Below are 25,532 nucleotides of genomic sequence, written 5' to 3'. Positions count from 1 at the left end.
ATGCGACTTGAGGGAAGCAGATAGGGAAGTAAAGCACCATGGCGCCCTGTGCAGGGGAATGGGACTAAACTGCTATTTTATGTGCATCAGCTTTAGATCTTTAGGTCTGCACCAGTCTATTGCCCTGCCATGGTGGGCTGCTTGGTCATATTTAAGCGCATCCGGGACAGCTACCCCTCCATAGATTTTAGGTAGCGGCAGAAGGTGCCTACCAATCCTAGGCTGTTTGTGTGCCCAGATGAACTTGGTAAAGGGGGTATTGATTTGACGAGGGGATGGAGATAGTTAAAGTATGAAAGAGGTACAGAAACTTTGGCAAGATGCTCGTTTTGATGATGTTACAGCGGCCGAACCAGGAGTGTAAACCTCTATTCCATTTGTCTAATAGGGAACGGGCTTCACTGAGCAGGGGAAGAAAGTTCATCCTAAATGTATCAGCTAGATTTGGGGGGATATGGGTGCCCAAGTACTTCAAAGCTGAATACGTCCATTTAAAGTTGAATTTGAGCTGTAGGGTGTGACACAAAGGAGAGGGCAGAGAGATTCCCATCGCCTTGAATTTAAAGTAGTTCATTTTCATATTTGAGAGTGCTTCGTAATGGTCAAATTCTTTCAGGAGATTCGGTAGGGAAATATGCGGATTGGTCAAGGAGAAGAGTAGGTCATCCACGTAAACAGAGACTTTATAGGTGAGGTCGCCCACCTGAATGCCGGATATATCTGGGTTTAATCTAATCCTGTTCAGGAATGGTTCAAACAAAAGGGCGAATGGTAGGGGGGAGAGAGGGCATCCTTGGCGGGTACCATTAGAGATAGGGAACAGCTCTGAGAATACCCCCATTTTCTTTGAACACGGCCCATGGAGAGTAGTATATGCTAGATATCCAACGAAGCATCTGCTTCCCGAAACCCATGTGTCTCAGAAACGCAAACATAAAGGCACAATTCACCCTATCAAAGGCCTTCTCTGTATCGACTAAGGAATACGCAAGGAGAGCTTGTTTGACTGTTTGACGAAGTGGACTAGATGAAGTACTTTTACTGTGTTGTCACTGGCCTCGCGGGAAGGGATAAAGCCCACTTGGTCCAGGTGGACTAGTTGGGGTAACAAGGATTGGAGTCGAGAGGCAAGTATTTTGGTAAAGAGCTTCAGGTCCACATTCAGCAAATAAATCGGCCTATAGCTGCTGCAAACAGAGGGATCTTTCCCTTCTTTTGAGATGACTGAGAGGTGGGCTAACAGTGATTCCGGGGGGGAATGAGGTAGTCTGTTCTAGGTCATTAAACACGTTTACCATATGTGGACCAAACAGGGGCAGAAGGGTCTACTAGTACTGTATAGTAAACCCATCTTTTCCTTGTTTGGCTGACTTCACTGCTCCGCTTAGCTCTTCGACAGTAATCGGGACTTCAAGCTCCCTCCGAACCGAGGACGGGAGGCACGACAAGTACGCCGAAGAGAAGTAATCTTCTATGGAAGGGGAAGGAGGAGAAGGTGGGAGGTTGTATAGGGCGGAATAGAATTCCCCAAAGGTATGGGCGATATCTTTGAGTAATGAGATTCTTCGTCCGTCCGTACCATTAATATACGGGATATAGCCACACTTGTCACCCGTTTCATACGCTAGCTTCTTGCAAGATTGAAGTGCTGCTTTAGCTATGTAACGAAGAAGGTCGGAGACCTGTCCACGAAGTTCGGTCCCTGAAGATGGAATCAATGTTCTTTTATGCTGCAGCTCAAGAGAATGGATATCGGCTAACAGTTTTGTCAACTGTGCTTCTCTCGCCTTTTTAACACGGGAATCGTGTTTGATCAGAGTACCCTGTATGACCGCCTTATGGGCTTCCCACACTATACCTGGGTCACTGTCAGGGGTAGCATCCGTCTGAAAATAAGCTGTGAGTTCTTGGGCCACGTCAGTCAAAACCTCTGAGATCTGCAAGAGACTCCCATTCAGGCGCCATCTCCAATCCGGAGTGGTGGTAGAGGCTGACTGGGAGAGATGCAGCATAACCGCTGCGTGATTAGACCAGGTTATATGACCGATAGTGGCGTCTAGAACGAGGGATAGTAGTTGGTGAGGGACCAGAAAGAGGTCAATCCTAGAATATAACTGGTGAGGTGTGGAGAAGAAAGCGTAATCTCGTTCTTTAACGTGGAAAATGCACCAGGCGTCCACCAGCTGCAGATTGTTACGTTTTTGTTGTACATGGTTTCTGGAACTGAGGGGAACAGAGGAAGTACCAGAGGAGGTATCTACGTTAGGGTCAAGGGGGACATTCAGATCACCAACGAGGATCAGTTTACCTTCCGCAAACTCCACTAGCTTTGAGATGGTTTTACATAGAAACGAGTCTTGATGAGTATTTGGTGCATAAATGGTAGCCAACGTCACTTTGGTGTCGCCGATGTGGCCTTTAACCACTTCAATACAGGGCATTTTCACCCCCTTCCTGCCCAGACCAATTTTCAGCTTTCAGCGCTGTTACACTTTGAATGACAATTGCGCAGTCATGCAACACTGTACTCATATGAATTTTGATAATTTTTTCCACACAAATAGAGCTTTCTTTTGGTGGTATTTGATCACCTCTGCGGTTTTTATTTTTTGCGCTATAAATAAAAAAAGAGCGACAATTTTGAGAAAAACACAATATTTTTTACTTTTTGCTATAATAAATATCCCATTAAAAAAAAAAAAAAAAAACTATTTTTTTCCTCAGTTTAGGCAGATATGTTTTCTTCTACATATCTTTGGTAAAAAAAAATCGCAATAAGCGTATATTGATTGGTTTGCGCAAAACTTATAGCATCTACAAAATAGGGGATAAATTTATGGCATTTTTATTGTTATTTTTTTTTTTTACTAGTAATGGTGGCGATCTGCGATTTTTTTCATGACTGTGATATTGCGGCAGACACTTCGGACACTTTTGACACTATTTTGGGACCATTCACATTTATACAGCGATCAGAGCTATAAAAATGCACTGATTACTGTGTAAATGTGACTGGCAGGGAAGGGGTTAACACTAGGGGGCGAGGAAGGGGTTTAATGTGTATCCTAGGGAGTGATTCTAACTGTAGGGGGAGGTGACTCACAAGGGGAGGAGACCGATCGGTGTTCCTCTGTACTGGGGACACACCATCGGTCTCCTCTCCTCTGACAAGATGTGGATCTGTGTGTTTACACACACAGATCCACGGTCCTGCAGTGTTCACGGGCAATCGCGGGTGCCCGGCCGACATCACGGGCGCCAGCCACGCGCATTGGGTGCCTAGTGACGCGACAGCTCAGAAAGTAAAAGACGTCATATGACGGCGGCCCGGAGGGACAAAGGGTTCCTGCCGCCATCATATCACTATGTGTGGTAGGGAAGTGGTTAAGGAAAAGATACTGGCCCGCTGTGTCAAAGCAACTGTCGGAAAGAGCCCAAGGGATGCGACTAGAGATCAAAATCGAAACGCCCTTAGATTTCGCTTCCCGGTTAGTAGCGCGGTATACACAAGGAAAGAATCTGTTTTGAAGGAAAGGAAGAAGGAAGTCCCCCCCCCATCCTAAAATGAGTTTCTTGTACAAACGCTACATCTGTACGAGAGCGTTTCAGATCACTAAGAAGCATCCTCCGCTTCTCCGGGACATTAAGTCCCTTAGCATTTAAAGAGAGAACATTCACAGCGTCCATCCTCTCTGGGGGGGGGGGGGGAAATAAAAAAGGGGTGGTGATATAGGGGGGAGAGAGTTGGGGTTTGGAGGGGGAGAGGAGGGAGGTAGAAAAGGAGAAAGGAGGGGATAGAACAGGAGGGAGTAGTCGGGGTCCTAAAAAGAGGTACTACAGATGGCACTCACTTTAGAATGCTTAGGTTCATGTAAGTGCAGGCCTATGTGGGGAAGTTGGTGGAAACAGCTAGAGGACAGAGCCCATGCCAGGGCCCTTCAGCATTGGCATAGACACAAATTTATAGCAGCAAGAAATATCCTAACAACAAAACTTAAAGAGGAAGTCGAACCAGTAACATTGTTAACAACCCGTAATATTCACTATAAATAACTCCCACTGGGGAGAGGACTAACATTTCCCCCGTACACTAGACAAGGCATTGCAGCAAAACATGGCGTTAAATGTATCCGCCATCTCATCCAAGGGAGAGAGGTGTAACGGTTCCAAGAAACTACATCACCCTTCAGTGATGCAATCCAAGGAAGTGCGACCACTAATTGCCCCAGAGGGGGGTCACGGGCACTCGTTCAGTCACTATATGTCAGGACTGCACCCTATCTCCCATACCCCCTCCCAGGAGGAGGCACCCACCCTGCGTATGGCCTCGTTGCCCCCCAGTCCCCAACGCATGCCATAATCATCCAGTCAGGCTGGTGGTGCGCTGCCTGCTCCAGAGTTAACAAACAGCAGTAGGGGGGGGAGAGAGAGGAAAGTTTAGAGAGAACCACACACTTTGCCCTGATAGGAAAGAGGTCCCTTCTCTTGCAAGAGCCACGGTACACCTCCGAAGCCCCAGGAGGGGGGAGTCTCTGATACCCATGCATTTTGTATTAAAAAACATGCTAACCATTTGGGATAAATGAGCTACAATATGTAATCCAACCAGAATACCTGCAAATTAAAAGCTAACCAGCAAACAATGGGTTAACTTCCCTTATAAACACAGGTTGCACATACAGCATGAGTTATAGCGTGTATATGAAAGACATATATAGGCAGCATTAAACAAGACACTTGAGTGGGTGGGATCAGAAGGCACTCTAAGGGCAGCAATGTCTGCAAACATGTGAGCCTTCAGGAGTGGAGGGGAGGGGGAGTAACAGACAAATGTCATTCCAAGCGTGGGAAAAATTGAGGAGCAAAGCCTTCCAGAGCACCTCTGTTTGCAGCCAGAGATGAGTAGTGATATCAATCCAAGTATAGATAGTCATTTATCCAGGTCATGGTAGACTATATTACCAAAAGTATTGAGATGACTGCCTTTACACGCAAATGATCTTTAATGGCATCCCAGTCTTAGTCTGTAGGGTTCAATATTAAGTTGGCCCACCCTTTGCAGCTATAACACCTTTGGGATGAATTAGAGCACAGACTGCAAGCCAGGCCTTCTCGTCCACATCAGTGCCTGACCTCACAAATGCGCTTCTGGAAGAATGGTCAAACATTCCCATAGACACACTCCTAAACCTTGTGGACAGCCTTCCCAAAAGAGTTGAAGCTTTTATAGCTGCAAAAGGTGGGCCAAATCAATATTGAACCCTATGAACTAAGACTGGGATGCCATTAAAGTTCATGTGCGTGTTAAGGCAGGTGTCCCGATATTTTTAGTAATGTAGTGTATATCTGGTAGTAGTTAGTCACATTCAACTGGACTTGTTCTGTAGATGTTGAAGATGTTTCGTAGATTAGAAGTAGAAGCCAATTCTTCAGTTCCAATGAGTGTCAGTGTTCCATTAAACCTTTTCTTTTTCTGAAACTGGTTAGAGCTGAAGAAGTAGGTTGGGGATGCTATGAAATGGTTTTAATGCCAAAAAGTCTATCTTTCTGAGCATATTTCATGTTACAAAGTCCCATCTGCCACTGCGGCAGAGGGACTCGTAGTTTTTAATGCAGCACAAGTGCAGTAATGTCATTCTGTAGTCCACTGACACTTTCTCCAGCTCTATAACTGAAGGCCCATACCTCAGTAAGAACCAGTGGCAGCAGAAAGAGTCCACAATGCATGTATTGCATCATTATGTATTATGTATCACTGCACCAAGATCCACTGGTTGCGGTGGTAATGCTTTCCAGGTTCCTAAGCAAAAAAAAGCAACAAATGCACATTTTTTAAGAATTATTATGAGTGCATTTATTATTTTTTGCCATGGTGGACTTAGGTTTTAACTATACAAAACAAGTCCAGTTGAATGGGACTAACTACTTGATAACCTGGTCATTGAATTCTGTTATCTTCAGGATCACTATGTGGGGTTGTTGTGGTCTGCCCATAAAAAGTGGATTGCTACCAACCAGGAAACTACTAAAGGCGAATGGGCTGTTCACTTCACAAGGGAAGTTGCAGTTGGCAAGGCAATTTTTCCAAGAGTTTAGGTAATGTGGTAAAATTTTCTAAGCAAAAAAATCCCAATCACATGCAAGGACAATAAAAAAAACAGCATGTTTTTCTTCCACGTGATTGGATGATGGAAGTCTGCAGAGCTTCATCTCATTTGCTAAGCTCTGGGGAAAGTTGCAAATTGAAACTTCTCTTGCAAAGTGAACAGCCTAATTGTGTTCAGTAAATCAACACCAAGATGTCTATGGAGACATACGTGTAGAACAGTGACTGGTTACACATGGGGCTGCCATTGCCAAAACTTCTTTGAAGATGCTAGTTGACTGGCTAGTACAATTACCACCTGGGTTCAAGTGGATGGGCCACTAATCTCGAAAATGAATGCATAATCTGTAAAGTCAGATTTTTTTTGCATGCTGGTGCCATGTAAGTGAAAAAGTATTAAAGCAAGAGAGTAAACATGACAGCCAGGAAACTAGCATGTGCAGAATGAGAAGTAGAAATGACAGCCTTTATGCCTCTCTTAGGAAAGGTTTCCTTTCAGGCTGGCTTAAAGTGATTGTAAATCTCATTTTTTTATTTTTTTTTTAAATTAAAATAATAAAAATGTCATACTTACTTGCTCTGTGCAATAGTTTCGCACAAAGCAGCCCTGAAACTCCTCTTTTGAGGCTCCCACCAACACTCCTGGCTCCTCCTGTTCGGCAAATGTCCCTACAGAAAGCCTGCCAAGCTGCCCTGTGAGCAGGGAGAGAATGGAAAGAGCCGCTGCTCACGGGCATAACACTGAATCGAAACTGGGCCCAGGTAAGTATAAGGGGGTGAGATCCTGTAGCACAGGTTTTTGTACTTTAAAGTGATATTAAACCTTGGATTTTTAAAATTAAAATAATAAACAAGTCCTACTTACCTGCTCTGTGCAATGCAAAAAAAAACCTTAAGGCTTTAGAATCACTTTAACAACTTTGCATTGTAATGCACATAAAACGTAAATTTGACCTTGTGTTACCATATTGCAAATAGATGCACGGCACCCCAAAGCACAATGGGGCTAATGGACCCACCCTGCACCGTACCACAATGCTCACTCCTTGCACTGTGGTTTGCCACACTAAAAAGAAACAGGTGCATGCCTGGTTTATGGCACTATATTGTGGATTGGCAGACCATTCTAAAGTAATGGTCTGTCTTAACACAATTCATAATGTGTGAATTGCCACATACAGTATCTCACAAAAGTGAGTACACCCCTCACATTTTTGTAAATATTTTATTCTATCTTTTCATTTGAAAAAACACTGAAGAAATTACACTTTGCTACAATGTAAAGTAGTGTGTGTACAGCTTGTATAACAGTGTAAATTTGCTGTCCCCTCAAAATAACTCAACACAGCCATTAATGTCTAAACCACTGACAACTAAAGTGAGTACACCCCTAAGTGAAAATGTCCAAAATGGGCCCAATCGGCCATTTTCCCTCCCCAGTGTCATGTGACTCGTTAGTGTTACAAGGTCTCAGGTGTGAATGGAGAGCAGGCGTGTTAAATTTGGTGTTATCGCTCTCACTCTCTCATACTGGTCACTGGAAGTTCAACATAGCACCTCATGGCAAAGAACTCTCTGAGGATCTGAAAAAAAGAATTGTTGCTCTACATAAAGATGGCCTAGGCCTAGGCTATGAGAAGATTGCCAAGACCCTTAAACTGAGCTGCAGCACAGTGGCCAAGACCATACAGCGGTTTAATAGAACAGGTCCCACTCAGAACAGGCCTCGCCATGGTCGATCAAAGAAGTTGAGTGCACGTGCTCAGCCTCATATCGAGAGGTTGTCTTTGGGAAATAGACATATGAGTGCTGCCAGCATTGCTGCAGAGGTTGAAGAGGTGGGGGGGTCAGACTGTCAGTGTTCAGACCATACGCCGCACACTGCATCAAATTGGTCTGCATGGCTGTCATCCCAGAAGGAAGCCTCTTCTAAAGATGATGCCCAAGAAAGCCCGCAAACAGTTTGCTGAAGACAAGCAGACTAAGGACATAGATTACTGGAACCATGTCCTGTGATCTGATGAGACCAAGATAAACTTATTTGTTTCAGATGGTGTCAAGCGTGTGTGGCGGCAACCAGGTGAGGAGTACAAAGACAAGTGTGTCTTCCCTACAGTCAAGCATGGTGGTGGGAGTGTCATGGTCTGGGTTAGCAATCAGTCTCAGCAGTTCTGTCTGTCTGTTGGAGCTGTGCATTGTCCTCCATGTTCCTGCTCTCCTCCACTGATTTCTTACCCTGCACTAAGGTCAGTACTCAACCAGAAGCAATTTCCCTCTCGCTGGCTCCCAGAATGTTACGGAGGAGCTGCAATATAAATCCCCATGCTGCTGAGGAGCTGATATAGAGAGACATCCAGGCTTGTTTTTATCTACCTGAGGGAGCTGTAGTTTATATCCCCCCCCCAAAAAAATAAAAGTCAGCAGCTACAAATACTGCAGCTGCTGACTTTTAATAATAGGACACTTACCTGTCCAGGGCGCCCGCGATGTCCTCACCCGACGCCAACCTGTCCCTCGGCTCTCGGGTGGAGGTGCCGGCATCTTCAGTAAGGGATTCAGGAAGTGAAGCCTTGCGGCTTTACAGCCTGTTTCCCTACTGTGCATAAGCGATCTCACTGGTCCCTGCTGTCTTCTGGGACCTGTGTGTCTCCCAGAAGACAGCGGGGGGGGGGCGGAGGAGGCACCGGAAACGGCGTAGATCGCCATAGAATCTGCGGCAATCTATCGCTGGAAGTGGAAGCAAATACCTGGATTATACTGGTATCTGCTCCCCCCTGAAAGGTGCCAAATGTGACACTGGAGGGGGGGGGGGTGGAAAAGCGGAAGTTTCATTTTTGGGTAGAACTCCTCTTTAACTCTGTACAAATCCCCCTGTCTCTCTTTGCACAATCTATAACCTCTGCCCCCCCCCAGCTCTGACCTCTGCAGAACATCCTCAAAGTCTTCACAGACTCTCTGCACAAACCCCCTTCCCCTCCGCAGCTCTCACTGGCATTTGCATTAGAACAGAGTGCAGCCGACTCCGTGATATTAGGCAGAGTGGGTTTTTCTTCCCTCAGCTTATTGCAGTCTCCTCTGTGCAGCTCCGCCTGTCAGATCAGTATAGCACAAAGTCAAGGAGGAGTTTCAGAGCGCTCTGATTGACTCCATGCTACAATGATCTGACAGGCAGCAGTCGAGGATTGAAGCTCTAGAATCCTAAATGGCAACAGTTGCGGCATCTGTACTGGGGCACAAATCAAGCAGATGTGGAGTATCATACCCCGGGCCAGCGCTAGCATACAGAAGTGAGCGGCATAGAAAACTTCCTCTACCGACTTCTGTGTCATGTGACAGGCTGACGAGGAGAGGGCTGCCTGAGGTGGCGGAACGGCGTTCCGCCTCGTTCCGGCAGAAAAAAAGCCCTGCTATTATACAAGCTGTGTATTTACTACTTTACATTGTAGCAAAGTGTCATTTCTTCAGTGTTGTCATGTGAAAAGATAGAATAAAATATTTACAAAAATGTGAGGGGTGTACTCACTTTTGTGAGATACTGTATCGATGTGCGTGTAACGTGCATTACAACAGACCAGACAAGAGTGAGAAGGGGCACTACATTTTTCTTCTATACCCTCTCTTAGAAATGTACGAGGCACCGTATTTATTTCACTGATTTCCCCTGGGATCAGGACATGTTCATTGGCAAGCCTTCATCCCCATGGAAAAAATAAATTGGTGAAGTCACGTTGAACATTTCTGTAATAAAATTCTCAGTTCTTAATTACTCATCTACTCATTCTTAACATCTTGAAAAAACAAGCCTTTGAATGAGGCACTCGTATTTGTGTCCTGCCATTTACAAGGATCATACATCTTCTGAAGAACCTTCATTTTTAATTTCACTTTCTCACAGTTTTGTGGGAGTGAAATGTTCTGAGAAGTTGGACGGGATCCGAAGTGTTGCTGAAAGGGAACATCGTTTTCAGATGCCACAAATCCTTTCAATGTGGCGTCCTCAGAGTTCCATTAAACCTTTCATTAGCGCAGACTGAGACGTGCACTATTCCAAAACACTTCGACTTACTAATAAATAACAGGTTGCGTCTCCCATGAAATAAAGACAGCATAATAACGAAGACTCAAAGCAGGAAACAGTGTTATGAATCTTCATTTTGAAATTAATTTGACATATAATTAGCTCTTATTTTTTTTGCCTAACTTTTAGAAAAAAAATTATACTGCAGTAGTTGATAATGCAGGGTCATGTAAAAATGTAAAAAGATGTAAAAGAGCATGTTATAAGACTTGCAAAAATGCACTTTTTAACTAGTGTAGGCAATTTAGCTATGAATAAGCGCCATGATAGGGAGTGAAACGCGTTAGCTATTTTTCCTGTTCCTCCCTATACATGAGGTGACTGCATTTGGATTTTATTTCTTCATATCAATAAAGATGCCTTCTATGGTGTGCGGCCGTCCAGGATCTTTTTCTTTCCTCAAGCTTATGCAGAGCCAGCACTTGCGAGTTCTATTAGGGCGGGTGACTTGTTACGGATTTGAGAGATTGGAGCGGCAATCTTTTGTTTAGGCAATTTAGCCAGTTATAATACATAGCACCAGCACAGCCTGCAGTGCTATAGATGAGTCTAGAGGTCTTTGAGAGAAATTGGACAAATGTTTACATCTGTTGAGCAGGAAGGAGGGAGAAACAGCAGTACACTGGGCTTTCCAGTGAATGGCTATGCAGGGGTGTGTATCAGGACAAGCCTGATCATTGAAGGAGAGCAAGCTGAGTTCCCAGCACAAGCTAGAGAACTGACCACGCTGTGCTATCACGCGAGGGACTGGGAGGAACACCAGGGATTAGACACAAATGAAGCAATACAAAGAGAACAGGATACAATTTCATACAAGTACTGCTGGTGCATGGTCCTGCAGACGCATATCGGGAATATAAAATGTAGGATTTACATATTTTTTTAAAGGATAAGTACACATATTTAGGGTATAATATGTAACATGTTACAAATGTACCAGCTCCCGCACCCCCTGATCCCCCAGTTTGGCAGCAAGCGGGGGATCCTCTCCCCTCACTCACTGCCACGATCTCCAAACAACACCACCGAGCGGGGCTCCGCAGTGTTCTGTTGCGGCTGTCAGCTTGTAGTTCTCAATGAAATATCACAACGCTGTTGAGCGCTATTGTAGTTCATTGATTCTTACTGTCACTGTGAAACTGCCTGCCCATACAATGTATGGGCAGACAGCTTACACCGACAGTCTGCATGAGACATGCATGGCATCAGCGATCTGCTAATCACTGGTACAATGCTAAAAATGCAAAATATAGTAAATGTATATTTATTTATCTGCAAAAAAATTATTTTTTTTAAAAGGTGAACTTATCCTTAAAGATGCAACATTTCCTTTTCAAATATAAAGACTTTGCAAAGATTTTTCAGATAGACGTATAAAGGAGATTATCTTAATGTTAATAATCTTATTGATTATTGTCTATGTTTCAAAAAAAAAAAAAAATGTTTTCTATGTATAATTTGCAATTATATGTAAACAAGGGAAGCTATATTTGCTCATTAAATATTCCTTTTTTACTTCCTGTTTTGAATGCTACACATTGGTTCTGCTTTACTGCTCTTTTCTACGTTGCAAGTGTATGAGTCAGGCGTGCTGACCAAACCTAGCTAGAAGACCCTCTTGGAATGGACTGGTGGGTCTTCTTGAAAGAAGTGGCCTGCTCTGCATTCCCCAACAATGTGAGATCACACCCAGCAATATATGAAAGGGCAAGGGGGTAAGCCAAGTACCAATTGAATCCTTTTCTTTACAGGTACCTCACACACTATGGCCTGCTTCACACTAATGCAGGTTGCAGTTTGCATATTGAAGGTCCATTTTGCGTTTTTCAATACACATTTTTGATTCATTGAAGTCTATGGAACCAAAAACCAGAAAAAAATCCCTGGCCCTTTCCATAAAATGTGAACTACATCCATAGGAAACCACGTTAAATGGATTGAAGTGTGTTTCTGCAAAACTGAAAAAACAATAAAAAATGCATAGGTGTGAACCAGGCCTAAAAGGGGTAGGGGGGGTCGGACATAGCAAGCAGATCATGCATTGTACGGCAAGGTCCACTTTACCTAGTTTACACCAAGCAAACACATACATGTGGCATTGCAGAACTGAGCCTTCTTCCAGGGTGGCACATATATGTATTCAGCGTTTGTGCTGGAAGGGCGTTCTATAGCGAGGTCCCCCAGCACACAGACCGGGCTGTCACCAACAGCTCCAGGTTTCGTAATAACGATGGGGTGCCAGGAGGACCGGCTCTTGATCATATGAAAGATCAGGTTGGGAAGAAGAAGTTGAAGAGGATGACAGGAAGGTTGAATGTTCACAAGTCAAAAAGAGAGCTTTCTATGATATTTACTCAACAATTCTCTATATTTAACTAAATAAAATTACCACGCAAGAGCGAGCATTTAAAAATGTGAAAGTCACATAAACAAATTTTGGAGTAAACAATGCAATAATAGCGCTCATTTAAAATACGCTTTTGGAGTTGATCTTGACGGAGATGTGTCTTTTTCCACCTAAACAACTCTGAACCTATGTAACTATTATGCATAATAGCAAAGTCAACTGACTAGAGCATCCCATTTTCAGAAGTAATCTAATGCCATTATTAAAAAACTCTGAACAGGGTCAATATTAGCTCAAAGTGTGTGTTTTTGAGTACATTATTTTTTTCCAAAATAAGCTCTTTACACTTGAAAAGCCCCTCATTAGTATAATTAGCAGCGACACCCTCCTGTTCATTTCTTTTTAATTACTTTCCTAAATAGCTGCAGCTTTACTCATAGCCAATTTGTCACAAGTAGTCAGGAATTGTATTAGCTATCATTTTTAAGAATCCTAGCAAACATGTTCCCATTCTGAGAACAAAAGAGATAAGGATAGGCTAGATTCAGTATTTGCACCGCAAATTCACAATCTGATGGTGGGCTGCCAGCACTGCAATGGTTAATTACCACTAGCTGATTGCCACAGTCAAGTTTGATGATAAAGTATAACTTTGGACACCCTTTGTCTGTAAACTGCCCTGGGCTTCAGTAGTTGTAGATGGGATAGGCAGGGAGAATGAAAGGATTTCAGACAAAAAAAAAATGGACGAGGAGGGAGCCAATAGCAACAACATGAGGGTGCATGGGTTAGGCAAGCCAAAGATTTAACTTTTTTTTACAATCAGCCAGAAGGCTGATCAAAAATAAATGATTGGATTCCCCATCCACATAAGCAAATGCATGGAGGAATCCTCCCCGCTGTGTTCTCCTGCAACAAGGACTCATCTGCTGTCAAAATACACTAATCAATGCTGCAGCCACTGATCAAATGAAAATTTTCCAACACCCCATTCAACAAAAGTCAATCGTTAGATTGACTTTTGTCAAGCAGGAACACCCATAGATGGATCAAAATTAAATTTCCTTAGGCCAGAGTTTTTCTCAACCTTTTTTTCAGTCGCAGCACCCTTTAAACAATTGGAAACCTGAGCCTGGGACGAATCACACAACCACCTTGATGAAATTAACTTTACATCAGAAGCCCCCCTTCACATCAGAGGTCCCCCATCACATCACAGCTTGTGTGTCCTGGCCCTAGAACGTCATTGGTTGTTATAGTGCTGGTGGCTGGACCACATGCACTATGGCAACTCATGACGATGGTCCAAGGCAGACTAGGCTTTGAGATCACAGCATCCCATGGGAACCCAAACAACACCCCAGGGTGCTGCAGCACCCCAGTTGAGAAACTGTGGGTTAGACTTGACTACACCAGGCAGAGATCTCATATCTTTCTATAATGCTGGCTTTACATGTTAATATCCGATAATTCTTCAGATTCATTTATTTATTACAGGCAGGGACTTTTTGCACTGACACATGTCAGTAAACTGTATCGGCACCTCTCTGCACAACCCTGTGCCCTAGGAGTGACTCTATGGGGCTGTCCAATGACATACTAAGCAAAACACCACAAAGCATATAGCACCTACTCGAGCTACCAAGATGTATTATTTGGACACATAAAAAATAAAATGCAGTACAAACAGGCCAACATTTCCACACAAGATAGCTCTCCCCTCCACACAAAACACCCTCCCCCAATCCCCCATGCCAAAACCCCACCACGCCTGTGTCGTCCCAAGTCCCACCTAGACCCACCCCTCCTCCCCTCTACTTAGCCCAAATCACCCCTTCTCCCCTCTCCCTTTTACTCCCCTGTAGATTCAAATGACCAGGGACTGCAATACATTAAATAAATAAATAAATATATATATATATATATATATATATATATATATATATATATATATATATATATATATATATATATATATATATATATATATATATATATATATCTAGCGAATATCCTATGTGTGGTAAGATGAAACTATCATAAAGGGATGGTGAATCTAGAGCTGATAAATCCATTCAACATAAATTCCAAGTATGCTCCTGCTCCTTCTTATAGGTCCAGCCCACTATGCAGTGCCTGCTACACCATAGGTGTGTAAAGCGGCTGATTAACCTTGCACGAGACAGCAGGGTATGTGGAAATATAAATTAGGCAACAGTCCTAGAAACCACATACATCCCTAAAACCTGCTAAGACTCTAAAAGTTCATCATGGCTTGCAACCACATAATAATATGGTGGGATATAAACCACGCGTATCCAGCAACATCCTTTTAAGGATTGTCGTCCTTAACCACTTCCGGACCGCCCACCGTCGTTATAAGTCGGTACTTTGAAGAAGGATATCGTTGTTATGGCAGCAGCTAGCTGCCATAACCCCGGTATCCTCTTCTTCAAAGTACCGACTTATAACGACGGTGGGCGGTAGAGACTCTTCTTCAGTGAGCAGTTTAAGATAAAGGTGGTCTCTGTGGTGAATTCACAGCAAGATCGCTGTTATCAGGGGCGGGAGAGGGGTCCCCCTCCCGCCGCGCTCCAGTGCTCTCTGCCGCTTACCGGAGCTGTTGGCAGCGGCAGAGGTGATCGCGTCTGTCCCCTGCCTGGGTATGGAGACGAGTGAGGGGAAGATGGCCCCCACCCGTCTCCATATCACTGCAGGCGGAAGGGACGTCAAAACGTCACTTTCGCCCATAGCTCTTAAAGGGACTTTATTTATTTATTTTTTAAATGACAATTTTTTTTTTCTTTTTGCATTTTAATGTAAATATGAGATCTGAGGTGTTTTTGACCCCAAATCTCATATTTAAGAGGAAACGGTGTTCAAACCACACGTGAGGTATCGCCGCGATCGGTAGAGCGAGAGCAATACTTCTAGCCTTAGACCTCCTCTGTAACCTAAAATATGCAACCTGTAGAATTTTTTAAACGTCGCCCATGTAGATTTTTAAGGGCAAAAGTTTGTCGCCATTCCACAAGCGGGCGCAATTTTGAATGTTGGATATCAATTTACTCGGCATAACATTATCTTTCACAATGTAAAAAAAATTGGGCTAACTTTACTGTTGTCTTATTTTTTAATTCAAAAACGTGTATTTTTTCCAAAAAAGTGCGCTTATAAGACCGCTGCGCAAATACGGTGTGACAGAAAGTATTGCAACGACCGGCATTTATTCTCTAGGGTGTTAGAAAAAAAATGTATAATGTTTGGGGGTTCTAAGCAATTTTCTAGCAAAAAAAACTGTTTTTAACTTGTAAACAACAAATCTCAGAAAGAGGCTCGGTCCTTAAGTGGTTACTAACACAAGGATTCCTCCAAAGGTTGCCAGGGGGGGTTCCTTGAGCAAGAAGAAGTTTCTGCCTCTCAGATAAGTAACCACTGACACCAGTGTTCTTTTTAGATATTTATAAGGGGGAATTCTTCTTCCCACTGACCACAAATGTAAGGAGCATTCTTCCCACTCACCATCATGATAAAGTGCCAAGAGCTGTAGATGTAGTAATTTTTAGCAGAGGTTCCCTGAGAAAGTTATTTTTGAAGGGTTCATCAAAGTTAAAAAGGTTGCTCTAGAAGGTATCACCAGAACTCTCAGACCCTATACACACTATTAGATTTTCTGTAGATTTTTGTCTTCAGATTTACCAAAACCTATAATATGAGGTCAAACCTTAATGTACAGACGAACGGAATTTCCGACAACAAATGTTCGATGGGAGCTGGTTGTTGGAAGTTCCGACCGTGTGTAGGCTCCATTGGACATTTCCAGTCAGAAATTCCGACAACAGATATTTGAGAGCTGGATCTCAAATTTTCCAACAACAAAATCCGTTGTCGTAAATTCTGAGCGTGTGTACACAATTCCGATGCACCAAATTCCACGCATGCTCGGAATCAAGCAGAAGAGCCGCACTGGCTATTGAACTTCATTTTTCTCGGCTCGTCATACGTGTTGTACATCACCGCGCTCTTGATGTTCGGAATTTCCAACATTTGTGCGACCGTGTGTATGCAAGACAAGTTTCAGCCAACATCCTCAGAAATAAATCCACGGTTTGCTTGTCGGAAATCCTGATCGTCTGTAAGCGGCATAAGAGTTTCAATTTGTATGCAATCAGGCAGGCCCTTGCACTACATGGTTTTGGTAAATCTGAAGACAAAAATCTGCAGAAAATCAAATAGTTTGTATGGGGTCTTAAAGATGACACAGGCAACAATACAAATCTGACAAAGGTTCTAAATTTTGTATGGAGTTTCAACATACTGTTGTCATCGTAGATGTCAGTGCCTTAGTGAAGACCAACAGAGAACAGTGACGCTCCGAATGAATGATTTACCACTTATTTTTACGGAAGTCCTGTGACACTTGGTCCCACGAACTCATCCAACACATACAGTGGGGACGGAAAGTATTCAGACCCCCTTAAATTTTTCACTCTTTGTTATATTGCAGCCATTTGCTAAAATAATTTAAGATCATTTTTTTTTTCCTCATTAATGTACACAGAGCACCCCATATTGACAGAAAAACACAGAATTGTTGACATTTTTGAAGAGTTATTAAAAAAGAAAAACTGAAATATCACATGGTCCTAAGTATTCAGACCCTTTGCTCAGTATTTAGTAGAAGAAACCCTTTTGATCTAATACAGCCACGAGTCTTTTTGGGAAAGATGCAACAAGTTTTTCACACCTGGATTTGGGGATCCTCTGCCATTCCTCCTTGCAGATCCTCTCCAGTTCTGTCAGGTTGGATGGTAAACGTTGGTGGACAGCCATTTTTAGGTCTCTCCAGAGATGCTCAATTGAATTTAAGTCAGGGCTCTGGCTGGGCCATTCAAGAACAGTCACGGAGTTGTTGTGAAGTAAACCTTCGGCCCAGTCTGAGGTCCTGATCACTCTGGAGAAGGTTTTCATCCAGGATATCCCTGTACTTGGCCACATTCATCTTTCCCTTGATTGCAACCAGTCGTCCTGTCCCTGCAGCTGAAAAACACCCCCACAGGTGATGAGCAGTGCCTGGTTTTCTCCACACATACCGCTTAGAATTAAGGCCAAAAAGTTCTATCTTGGTCTCATCAGACCAGAGAATCTTATTTCTCACCATCTCGGAGTCCTTTAGGCGTTTTTTAGCAAACTCCATGCAGGCTTTGATGTGTCTTGCACTAAGGAGAGGCTTCCGTCGAGCCACTCTGCCATAAAGCCCCAACTGGTGGAGGGCTGCAGTGATGGTTGACTGTCTACAACTTTCTCCCATCTCCCGACTGCATCTCTGGAGCTCAGCCACAGTGATCTTTGGGTTCTTCTTTACCTCTCTCACCAAGGCTCTTCTCCCCTGATACCTCAGTTTGGCCGGACGGCCAGCTCTAGGAAGGGTTCTGGTCGTCCCAAGCATCTTCCATTTAAGGATTATGGAGGCCACTGTGCTCTTAGGAACCTTAAGTGCAGCAGAATTTTTTTTGTAACCTCGGCCAGATCTGTGCCTTGCCACAATTCTGTCTCTGAGCTCTTCAGGCAGTTCCTTTGACCTCATGATTCTCATTTGCTCTGACATGCACTGTGAGCTGTAAGGTCTTATATAGACAGGTGCGTGGCTTTCCTAATCAAGTCCAATCAGTATAATCAAACACAGCTGGACTCAAATGAAGGTGTAGAACCATCTCAAGGATGATCAGAAGAAACGGACAGCACCTGAGTTAAATATATGAGCGTCACAGCAAAGGGTCTGAATACTTAGGACCATGTTATATTTCAGTTTTTCTTTTTTAATAAATCTGCAAAAATGTCAACAATTCTTTGTTTTTCTGCCAATATGGGGTGCTGTGTGTACATTAATGAGGGAAAAAAAAATGAACTTAAATGATTTTAGCAAATGGCTGCAATATAACAAAGAGTGAAAAATGTAAGGGGGTCTGAATACTTTCCGTCACCACTGTAGATACCGCCATGTTAGTGAGTATTTTAGCTCAATGTCCTCATTTGCATATGGCGGTATTTGCCCTTTTCACATTGGGGCAGCAAGATTATCTAGCTCCCAGGAATAGGATGGAGAGATGAGAGCAAATGAAGTTGAATCCAAGTTCAGGGTTTACCATTTTATATATAAATATAACCCTAAGTGTTAAATAACATACTCCAGGCTGTGTGATAGCTTCTGTGCGAAAAAAATAAAACAGAATCAAAATCCCATCAGCACAGAAAGTGTGTAATAAGCACTGAGAGCTCCCCCGGAGTCACATAAATAACATTCCGTATTATCCGCTCTGTACGCAAACTATTAAAAAAATACTCGATGTCACCACAGCAGGTCCTACTGTCGCTGAGATAATGATGCTGACCTTTCATGAGCCCGCTCTGGAAGACTCATCTGCCTGATTAAAGTGGTATATTTATATGGGGAGGAGAGGGGGGATTAATACATGAAAATAAAGGCTTAATGGTCCAGACACTGCAATGGACTGCTGGTGGGGTCCTCGTGATCTTGCAATAGGCAAAAGTAAAATTACAACCTTCAATGTTTAAAAGGACACTTTTGTTTAAAGTGTACATGTTCCTAAAACAAAGGGGTGTAGATAATCACATAAGCTTTTAGAGCATAATGCACATTTACCAAACATGTTTCCTTTTCTCCAACCTAAGTCCAAGAGCTTTATAAGATGCCCTGTAGCCTTCAGGTCTAATGGGACTTTCAGCTTTGAGCAAAGTCAAAAGGTAGATCAATCCCCTCTGGTAATGTTGCAGATACCCTAGACCCTTCCTACCAAAGAGATCCTGTGCAACTGATTCTCCACACACATGGTACTAATAAGGTACAAGGGCATATAAAATCCATTAGAGACTTAAAATGTACCTATAAGTATATATAGTGTTATCTATAAGTATATATAGTGTTACTAAACCCAGGACCCTGCATTCACTATATCTGGTCTCCAACAGTACACAGAACATGGAAATACAATTATTTTAGTAAATATACAAGTTAGTAATATTACAAGTTTAGTAATATATACAAGTTATTTTAGTAAATATAAACTGCTAAATACCCTTTCTCATCAGCAGTACAGTATATAGCAGTATATAGCAGTCTTTTGACTTATATCAGTGTCTGGTTAAAGCTTGTAGGAGGAGTTTTCATTCTCCTCTGACTGTCCTTTGAGGATGTAGGACCCCTGACCCTCTGTCTGGACAGTGCTGATTGGCCCTGTGCTGATCACATGCCCCCCAAGGATGTTCTATCAGGAGATAGTTTGGGGACTATGGAAGAAGGGGAGGATCAGAGAAGACAGGATCAAACACCCTTTTTACATAAGAGAATTAACCCCTTCAGTGAGTTCCACAGTGAGTATAACAAGCAGACTATACTGCATATTGTTGGATGAACAACATGTAATGTGAAGTTGCTTATATAAACTGAAGAATATACACAGTATGTATTATACCTATCTATGCAGCAGGTGGTGCTGTAGTATTATAGCGTATAGTACATGTTTTCTATGATAGAACAGGATGTTTGTCTATCCTCTCTCTATGTACTTGGATGCTCCTTTGTCATGTTTCCTAATGCTGTAAGACATGCATTGCTAATCCTCCATGAAAGTAATGTATTCTCTGCATACAACAAGCTTCCTGCTCATGATTTCAATACTCTGCTAATACATATATAGACTGACTTTATGTTGTGGGTTTAGCAACACTTTCAAATACTGCTAGTACAAAACAAACAAAAAAAAAAAGGGGATGGTGCGGCACGCTGAATCGCACACCACACTGCCCCCTAGCAACGCAGAGTGGGCGACACGTTGAAGCGCTGTGGCTGCTCTGTAATTTCACTGACAAGCAGTGTGAATTTGCCTTCAGTCTAAACAAAGGGGAAAAAGAAATCATCATAAAAACAAACTATGTACGCATGCACATCTTTACACACCTTTAAGAGTTTAAATATATGTATACGTATTTTACTGAGCATTACGCAGGAACTCCTTTCCTGAAAAACACATGTGTAATAACGTCAGGAACATTTTTACGGCTGTGTGAAGAAGACCTGACAAGTGACAGAGAGCACCAAATGAAAATCCCTAAGGAGTTCAAAGTCTTTATTGTTCAACTGGTTACGTCAAGCAGGGCAAAGGACAGCCAACGCGTTTCGTGGACCACACAATCCCTATTCATCAGGACTGGAAGAAAAGTTTAAAAGAACAGAATTCCTATATTTAAAATATCTAAAATAACAGAATTAAAATAGCAGAATTGCTATAAATAGCAAAACTACTTAAAATACACATGTATAAAAGAAAAATAAACAAACAATAATGACATTTCCACTGAAGGGAAAAACATATTTTCAGAAGTGCAAAACTGGACTATATAAAAATAAGAATAAAGGAAGTCCACATTTCACACTATATACCAGAGGTCCCCAACCCCCGGGCCGCAGACCGGTGCCGCTCTGTGGCCTGTTGGGGGCCGGGCTGCGTGGCAGGTGGTGGGCAGAAAGCGAGGCTCAATCTTCATTAGCGGCCGCTCGCATTTCCCCCTAGGCTCCACCTTTTGTCGGTGGCAGGGGCCTGCTGTGGGCTGTCCTTGTGTGGGTGTTGTGCACTGCCCACCTCCCACCACCAGGGCTGCCTGCTCCCCTTCTCCCAGCAATACCACTCCCTTAGGTTCCACAGTGGGTATAACAAGCATGCTTTACTGCATATACAAACCGATTTTACTGTTGTGGGTTTAGTAACACTTTAAAGTGTTTGTTACCCTACAAAAAAAAATAGATCCTGTTCCCTTAAAGCATGTTATACCTAAAACCGTATAACCTAAAATATCTGGCTGATCCTGCTTGGTTCTGCCATCCCCCCTGTAAACTGACCACGGTTTGTCACGGCTGCTTAGCCCTGACACTGATGAGTTTAATTGCCTCCGTCATCCGCTATGTGTCTCCTCTCTGCTCTCCTCTGTCCTCTGCCCCCTCTCCTCCCTGCCTGTCAGCTACAGACACTGCCCGCCCCCCTCCCCCCCTCCTGCTGCTATAAAAAAACTATATCATCTGTATACCATCCCACCTGTTATATAATGCTATGTGTCCCGGTGCCTGTGCTATATTAAAAAAATGCAGACTTCTATCTTATCTTAGAGCGTCTTCTGGCTCTCACGTGACTCCTCGGCTCTCTGTTCCTCTTCCCTCCTCCTCCTGGCTGACGTCAGTGGGGGATTCTCAGCGCCGCCCGCTATAGCTGTCAGCCGGGGAGAGCAGAGAGCCGAGGAGTCACATGAGTTCCAGGAGACACTCTAAGATAAGGTAGAAATCTGTATTTTCTTTATACAGCACAGGCACTGGGACACATAGCATTATATAACAGATGGGATCATATACAGATGATATAGTGACTTGAAGTTAGTGGAGTAAAGCAGGCACAACACGGTGTATAAAGTGACGCAAAGAATAAAAGTGTAAAGCATCAAAATATAAAATATATATATATATATATATATATATATATATATATATATATATATATATATATATATATATATATATATATATATATATATATATAAATAAAAGTATTACCTTTGCCCACTGGTAACTGGCCCATTAGAAAGGTGCCTATTGTCAACTATTAGTAACACCTATAGAGCTTGATTTCTTAAGGGCAAAAATCCCTCCCCCCCCGAGTTTAGTAAAATTTCACTTTGCAAAGAATTTCCAATCACATGCAAAGAAAATAAAAAGACATAATTTTTGCCTGGATGATGGAAGTCATCAGAGCTCATTCACTAAGCTCTTGGGAAATTTCTCTTACAAAGTGCAACTTCTCTTTCTAAGTGAACAGTCTTTTTGTCTTTACTAAATCAACCTCATAGAGCAGCCATTCTCCACCTTTTTAACATAGAAGAACCCTTGAAATAATTTGTTTGTATCAGGGAACCCCTGACAATAGTTACTATATCTACAGCTCATGGTACATTAGTGTGATGGTCAGTGGGAAGAATGCTCCTTACATTTGTCATCAATGAGAAGAATTACCCCCTTACAAATAGTTAAAAAGATCATCAGTGGTTACTTATCTAAAAGCCAGAAATCGCTTATTGCTCAAGGAACCCCCTAGCAACATCTGGAGGAACATTAGGGTTCCATGGAACTTGAGAATGGCTTCCATAGAGTATTACACTTTTTAATGCAGTTTCAGGACAAGCTTTGGGTAGAGATAGTAGGCCAATTTTAAGTAGCTCAGTTGGGCTGCTTCAATAGATAGTAATTGGTCACAAAGAGGAGCGATCAATAACTAAACAGATAAAACAATTGACTCCATGTTGTGTAAACTACACAAGTAGCATCTTGAGTTAATCTTGCATGATTGCATATAACATTTTAAATGATAAAATGTAAATCATAAATTTAGATTTACTAAAACTGTAGAGTGCAAAATCTAGCGCAGCTCTGCATGGTAGCCAATCAGCTTCTAACTTCAGCTTATTCAATTAAGCTTTGACAAAAAAAAAACAACTGGAAGCTGATTGGTTTCTATGCACAGCTGCACCAGATTTTGCACTCTCTGATTTTAGTAAATGAACCCCTATGTACAGAGTGCAGTGTTGCAGAATGTACAATTTACAAGTAGACATACAGCATGGCAGTGTGGAGTATAGAACCTACAAAACTATGTACAGAGTGTGGGGCTCTGGAGTGCAGCAACATACAGATTAGGATGATGGGCGACACTGAATATGCAGCACAGTGTACAAAGTGTGGCAATGCAGAGCACTGAACATACAACCACAGAGGTCAGATTTCTCATTTGGTCAAAGAAAAAAGAGGGTTATTGGTCATGTTCACATTGTATGATAATTATTCTTATTATCTTAGCTTTTGTTGTGTTATGTGCTTTTTATTAAATATACAGCGTGTAAAATAAGTATTGAACACTTCACCATTTTTCTAGGTAACTATGGGATTGATTTACTAAAGGCAAATAGACTGTGCACTTTGGAGAGTGCAGTTGCCCTCTGCAAGAGCAGTTGCTCCACAGCTTAGTAAATGAGCAGAAGCTCTACTGACTTTCATCATCCAATCATGTGCAAGCAAAAATGCTGTTTTTTTAATTTTCCTTGCACAGGATTGGGTACTGTTTGCAAAGTCAAGCCTTGCCTCATTTACTAAGCTCTGGAGCAATTGCACTTGCAGAGAGCAACTGCACTCCGCAAAGTGCACAGTCTATTTGCCTTTAGTAAATCAACCCCTATATTTCTAAAGGTGCTAACGACATGAAATTTTCACCGCATGTCGGTAACAACCCATGCAATCCATACATAAAGAGAAACCAAAACAAATACGTTCAGAAATGAAGTTATGTGTAATAAAATGGAATGACACAGGGGAAAAGTATTAAACACGCTAACTGAAATATATTTAATACTTCGTGCAAAATCCTTTGTTGGTAATGACAGCTTCAAGACGCCTCCTGTATGGAGAAACTCGTCGCATGCATTGCTCAGGTGTGATTTTGGCCCATTCTTCCACACAGTCTTCAAATCTTGAAGGTTCTGTGGGCTTCTTCTATGAATCCTGATCTTTAGTTCTTTCCATAGATTTTCTTTTGGATTCAAGTCACGTGATTGGCTGGACGATTCTAGCAGCTTTATTTTCTTTTAAACCAATTGAGAGTTTCCTTGGCTTTGTGTTTGGGATCATTGCCTTGCTGAAATGTCCACCCTCGTTTCATCTTCATCATCCTGGTAGATGGCAGCAGATTTTATCAAGAATGTCTTGGTACATTTTTCATTCATCCTCCCTTCAATGAAATTAACTTTGCAGGTACCATATGCTGAAAAACAGCCCCACACCATGATGTTCCCACCTCCAAACTTCAATGTTGGTTTGGGGGTGTTTTTGGGGTGATGTGCAGAGCCATTTGTGCCTCCAAGCATGGTGTGTGTTATGGCATCCAAAGAGTTCAATTTTGTTCTCATCTGCCCAGACTATATTCTCCCCATATTTCACAGGCTTCTATAAAAGTTGTGCAGCAAACTTTAAATAAGCTTCAACATGCTTTTTCTTCACAATGGAGTCTTGCGTGGTGAGCGTGCATACAGGCCATGGTGGTCGAGTGCTTTACTTATTGTTTTCTTTGAAACAATTGTACCTGCTAATTCCAGGTCTTTCTGAAGCCTTCAACAAGTGCTCTTTGGCTCTTGGACAACTCTTCCCATAATTCTTTTCACTTCTCTGTCAGAAATCTTGCGAGGAGCACCTGGTCGTGGCCGGTTTATGGTGAAATGATGTTCTTTCCACTTCCGGATTATGGCCTCAACAGTGCTCACTGAAGCATTCAGAAGTTTAGAAATCCTTCTGTAACCAATGCCATCAGTATGTTATGTTTTTGAAAGAGCTCTTTGCTTTTACCCATCATGAGATGTTTTTTGTGTGACACCTTGGTAATGAGACACCTTTTTATAGGCCATCAGTTGAGACTCAACCAGCTGATATTAATTTTCACTGACAAGGGGCAGGATTGCTTTCTAATTACTGAAAGATTTCAGCTGGTGTCTTGATTTTCCATGCCTTTTTGCACCTCCCTTCCTTCATGTGTTCAATACTTTTTCCCTGTGTCGTTCTATCTTATTACACATAACTTCAATTCTGAACGTATTTGTTTTGGTTTCATTATATGCATAGATTGCATGGGTTGTTGGTCACATGTGGTGAAATATATTTACCTAGAAAATGGTGATGTGTTAAATACTTATTTTACCCACTGTGTGTGTGTGTGTGTATATATATATATATATATATATATATATATATATATGAGATGACAGCAATAAAAACTACTTATGCATCGCAGTACAGGTTTCCTTTTCAATTCTTACAATAAAACCATCCACTAGTCCACAGTGACAAAAATGATGGGAAAAATATTATGGTAATACGCTGACATACTGTAGTTTCGATA

The 25,532-nt window shown here is 42.4% G+C and overlaps 1 protein-coding gene across 2 annotated transcripts in view; it reads right to left on the bottom strand.

Annotated features, from left to right (window-relative positions):
* Nucleotides 1–25,532, bottom strand: part of TTLL7 (tubulin tyrosine ligase like 7) — a 302,305-nt gene that overhangs the window by 118,813 nt on the left and 157,960 nt on the right. The window lies entirely within an intron of this gene.

This window comes from Aquarana catesbeiana, linkage group LG07 (genome assembly GCF_042186555.1).
Source record: "Aquarana catesbeiana isolate 2022-GZ linkage group LG07, ASM4218655v1, whole genome shotgun sequence".
Lineage (NCBI taxonomy): Eukaryota > Metazoa > Chordata > Amphibia > Anura > Ranidae > Aquarana > Aquarana catesbeiana.
Note: the sequence above shows the minus strand (reverse complement) of the source record. Positions and strands in the feature narration are given on the sequence as shown.